Genomic DNA, 5,467 nt, shown 5'->3' with positions numbered 1-5,467 from the left:
CCAGCGCGAGTCCTGAGGCGGAGCCGGGAGGCGGCCTGTGCTTGCCGGGGGCGGGGCCTGTGCTTGCCGGGGGCGGGGACCTGTGCTTGCCGGGGACGGGGACCTGTGCATATCGGGGGCGGGGCCTGTGCATACCGGGGGCGGGGACCTGTGCATACCGGGGGCGGGGACCTGTGCATATCGGGGACGGGGCCTGTGCATACCGGGGGCGGGGCCTGTGCATACCGGGGACGGGGACCTGTGCATACCGGGGGCGGGGACCTGTGCATACCGGGGACGGGGACCTGTGCATACCGGGGGCGGGGACCTGTGCATACCGGGGGCGGGGCCTGTGCATACCGGGGGCGGGGACCTGTGCATACCGGGGACGGGGACCTGTGCATACCGGGGGCGGGGCCTGTGCATATCGGGGACGGGGACCTGTGCATACCGGGGGCGGGGACCTGTGCATACCGGGGGCGGGGCCTGTGCATACCGGGGGCGGGGACCTGTGCATACCGGGGGCGGGGCCTGTGCATACCGGGGACGGGGACCTGTGCATACCGGGGGCGGGGACCTGTGCATACCGGGGGCGGGGCCTGTGCATACCGGGGACGGGGACCTGTGCATACCGGGGGCGGGGCCTGTGCATACCGGGGGCGGGGACCTGTGCATACCGGGGGCGGGGACCTGTGCTTACCGGGGGCGGGGACCTGTGCATACCGGGGGCGGGGCCTGTGCATACCGGGGACGGGGACCTGTGCATACCGGGGGCGGGGACCAGTGCTTACCGGGGGCGGGGACCTGTGCATACCGGGGGCGGGGCCCTGTGCATACCGGGGACGGGGACCTGTGCATACCGGGGGCGGGGCCTGTGCATATCGGGGACGGGGACCTGTGCATACCGGGGGCGGGGCCTGTGCATATCGGGGACGGGGACCTGTGCATACCGGGGGCGGGGACCTGTGCATACCGGGGGCGGGGCCTGTGCATACCGGGGACGGGGACCTGTGCATACCGGGGGCGGGGCCTGTGCATACCGGGGGCGGGGACCTGTGCATACCGGGGGCGGGGACCTGTGCTTACCGGGGGCGGGGACCTGTGCATACCGGGGGCGGGGACCTGTGCTTACCGGGGGCGGGGCCTGTGCATACCGGGGGCGGGGACGTGTGCTTACCGGGGACGGGGACCTGTGCATACCGGGGGCGGGGACCTGTGCTTACCGGGGGCGGGGCCTGTGCTTGCCGGGGGCGGGGACTTGTGCATACCGGGGGCGGGGACCTGTGCATACCGGGGGCGGGACCTGTGCTTGCCGGGGACGGGGCCTGTGCTTGCCGGGGGCGGGGACCTGTGCATACCGGGGGCGGGGACCTGTGCTTACCGGGGACGGGGCCTGTGCTTGCCGGGGGCGGGGACGTGTGCTTACCGGGGGCGGGGCCTTGCTTGCCGAGGGGCGGGGCCTGTGCTTTGCCGGGGGCGGGGCCTGTGCTTTGCCGGGGGCGCGGCCTGTGCTTGCCCGAGGGGCGGGGCCTGTGCTTGCTGATGGGCGGGGCCTGTGCTTGCCGGGGGCGGGGCCTTGCGTGCCTGGGCGGGGCCGCGGCCTTGAGTGCCTGGGGCGAGGGCAGAGCGCGTCTTGGGCTCGTCCGCGCTCCCGAGGCCGTTGGCGCGCGAGGGTGGCGCAGCGGAGCAGGGGGTGCGGGGTGGAAGCGGGTAGGCCGCGGGAAGCCGGGGTCTGGCGCCCCACGCCCACATCCGCAGCGTGCTGCCCCGGAGCCCGGGGGCCAGGCCTCCGCGACTGCAGCCCCCACCGTTGGTTGCCCCTGACTCCCAGGGTTGTCCGCTGCCCCGGTGGACCCCAGCGCCCCTGCAGGAGGGAGAGGCTCGTGTGCCTCGAAACCTGCGGTTCTGGAGGGCTTTGGGGGCTTCTTTCTTTATGAAGGACCCCTCTCCTGTGGAATTCTGGTTTCCCTTCACTACTACCTTTAGTGCTCTTTCTGAAACACGAAATAGCAAATTCTTTCAAACCTCCTCTCCCTTTTGTGTGCATGTGCACGTGTGTGCACGTGTGTGTGGAGTATGCATATGATGTGTGTGCTGGTTTGAATGTATTATGTCCCCCCAAATGCCATTTTCTTTGATGCAATCTTGTGTGGGCAGACATATTAGTGTTGATTAGATTTTGAAATCCTTTGAGTGTTTCCATGGAGATGCGCCCCACCCAACTGTGGGTGATAACTCTGATGAGATAATTTCCATGGAGGCGTGGCCCTGCCCATTCAGTGTGGGCCTTGAGTAGTTTACTGGAGCCCTGTATAAGCTCAGACAGAAGGAGTGAGCTTGCTACAGCCAAGAGGGACACTTTGAAGAATGCACAGGAGCTGAGAGCAGCTGCAGATGAGAGTTTGAAGACGGCTGTTGAAAGCAGACTGTTGCTCCTGATAAGCTAAGAGAGGACAGACACCCCAAGAGCAACTAAGAGTGACAGTTTTGAGGAACTGCAGCCTAGAGACGAACGTCCTGGGAGAAAGCCATTTTGAAACCAGAACTTTGGAGCATACGCCAAGCAGCATTAGCAAATTAGAACAGTGTGTATGTAGCATGTGACCGCGTGGAGTGTTGGGGTTTGGGGAACTGGACCTGGATACAAAAGAATCCAACGTCCCTGACCACCCCGGACCAGAGACCTGACATGTCCTGTGTGTTCAGCTGTTCGGTGGGAATAATACACACGGTTCTCCGTGCAGCAGAGAGCGGTGCTCTCCACAGAGAGTGGTGGGGTGGTACCCTCAGGGTGCCCTGGGGGTCCTGCTACCTCAGCAGGAGCAGCCCCCGGGGGGTCCGGTCCAGGAGGTTCTCTGTGCCAGACACTCCAGCGGGGGTCACTGACTCTGGAGCCAGTGGGAAGGTGGACAGGGCCCCTAGGATGGGGGGCCAAGACCCAATTTCCACTAAAGGCCAGCCTTAGCTGGGGAGTTGCTCCAAGACAGGGGCCCTGCCTGTGGGAGCCGCCCGTGTTCCACAGAAGCTCCGAGGGAGGCGTCTGAGGCCGCTGAGTTGGTGGGAGCAGGAGGCCCGGCGACTGCGGGCTGGTTCCCGGGCCTGTGTGCGGAGACGGGTTCCCAGAGGTGCGGGGTGGGCACGGCCAGCCCTGGACAGAGGTATTCCCTTGGCCCAGAAACCTCTGAACCTGTAATTGGAGCTGTCACAGCTGGCTGGCACTGAAATGGAGTTTAAAAGGAATCAACCAAAAGCATTTTCTTCCCTTTTGAATGCAAGGTGGGAACTACCCCAGGTAGCCAAGGACCTGCCCATTATTCTCATTATGCAAAGGGGTGGCAGCTGCCCCCAGCCCCTTCTGGAAGAAGCTCGGGACAGCTGGCCCCAGGTCCTGGCTGGCGTAGCAGAGGTGGGGGTGGGGGCTGTGTGCAGCCAGCTATGTTTGTTCAAAGCCAGGCCTCTGTAGGTTGCCTGCTCCTTTTGGAGAGCCGAGTTCTTTTTTGGCATTGCTGGCAGGAGGGTCAGCTTGGGACAGGGCCCCGATTGGAGGAGCCGCTGGGTGCGGGAAGCGGACGCCTGGAGCATTGCTAATTTGGGACTAACACCCACAGACAGGTGAGAGGGGCCTTGGAATGAACGACATGGGGCTTTTCTTTTTGCCATTGGATGAGGGATGGGACAAGCCTCATCTGGGCTTGTTGTCAGTTGGAGTGGGGGTGGGGCAGCTGCCTCAGTAAGAATGTGGGGAGCATGGAGAAAATGCAGTTGGCCCAAAGGACTGGCGCACGTGGGACTGGCCAAGGTGGGGACCCAGGACACCAGAGCCCCCCTCTGGCTTCTACCTCCCCTCATGGCCTGCATTGCCTCCCTCTCAGCCACCTGAGTGCAGCACCTTCCAGTTCCAAATTCCAGGAGAAGGCTCTCGGGCCCCAGCTGGTGGGATGGGCACCATGAGCAAGGATGGGCTCGCAGGTGCCAACTTGGAGGTTCTTGGGAGTCACTGGAGGAGGTACAGTAGTGGTTCCCAGAAAGGGGGTGCAGTTCTGAGCAGATGGGAGAGCACTGCTGTGATTTGGCACCCCCTTCAATTCAGCGGGCATCCTCCAGCCTGTGGACTGGACAAAGGGAAATTGTCCAGCTCCTCCTGTAATGCCAAGTGGACCCCCATGAAGTGGCGGATGGCCGGGATGCTCTCCAGCTGACTATGCTCCTTGCCAGTGGCATGGCAAACCGTGTGACTAAGGGGCCCCCTTGGCATGGGCACCCCGTGGAACCCTACTGTGCAAAATGAAGGAATGTCCAAGAAGCCGCATTGGATTTGCTGTTTCAGCTTCCCCTTACAGGTGCGAAGTAAATCAGAGTAATTTGTAAGAAAAGGGGGAAAGACAGAGAGAAGAGTTAAGTGACAGAGAGGAGGGTTAAGACTTCCCAACAGCATGGAAATCTTTAGATGGCCACTAAGAAATGGGGTTGAAACAAAGATTTTCAATACAGTTCTACTGTAGGTTGGGGGAACCAATGGGATCCCATGCTGGTCCATTAAAGGACCCTAAACAAATCCCTTCAATTTACCCCAGTTTGAAGGGATTTAAAAAGCCAGAAGGCAAAGATGATGATGAAAATCCCCAACCTGGAATCTCCTGGGGCAGCGGTCAGTCGGCAGGTTCATCAGGACAGAGACTGACAAGGGCCAGGGCCCCCTGTCTCAACTCGCAGCAGGGGACCCAAGGTCAAGTGCTCACGAGAGGGCAGAATGGTCAGGGCTAGGAGAAAAGATATTTCTGGGTATTCTTGACAAGGAAGTCCCATGCACTGTGATTCCAAACCCTGCTGACAAAGTGCTAAAAGGGGCCGTGGTTGGACTGCACAGACAGGGAGATGCAACCGTTGATGGGATTACGAAAATTGCTATGTTCAACTAGGCTCTGTGGGATTGGCTATTATGTGTGACTGGGGAACACTTCCCCTACCATGTATTGTAGAACAGAAGGCATGTCAATCGGCCCTGGAGGCAATATTATTAATTGGACATGTAAATGGGAGCCAATAAGATTGTCCGAGCTCACACAAGTTGTTACCTTCAGACTGTATAGAACAGAAGCCGAGCCCTGTACAGACACAATTTCTGTACCACAACCTCACGCTGGGAGCAGATGGGGGCTTACGGCAGAGACTGTAAGTGGCCTCCCAGCGATGACCACTGGGATTTTGGACCAGAAAACTTCCTTTTGAGAGACAGTTACTAGCTGGATATTGGACTTTTGATTGAAACTGCCTCTATGACTGAAAGACATAAGATAATCTTGAAACCTAAAATATCCACAATGTCTCAGGCAACATCAGATAACGGCTTTAACAGGGAGGGTTCCATAATAAAAAGGAAAAGTTTTATACAGGAACATGATGCTGAGGGACTGCGAGCAAGTCCTTGCGAGCGGGGAGCCTCTTCTCTAGGACCAACTCTGGAAAATACCCGAGAAGCTGCCAGATT

The sequence above is a fragment of the Choloepus didactylus genome, chromosome 8 (genome assembly GCF_015220235.1).
Source record: "Choloepus didactylus isolate mChoDid1 chromosome 8, mChoDid1.pri, whole genome shotgun sequence".
Classification (NCBI taxonomy): Eukaryota; Metazoa; Chordata; class Mammalia; order Pilosa; family Megalonychidae; genus Choloepus; species Choloepus didactylus.
The sequence above is the reverse complement of the archived record's forward strand: the minus strand, read 5'-3'. Positions refer to the sequence as shown.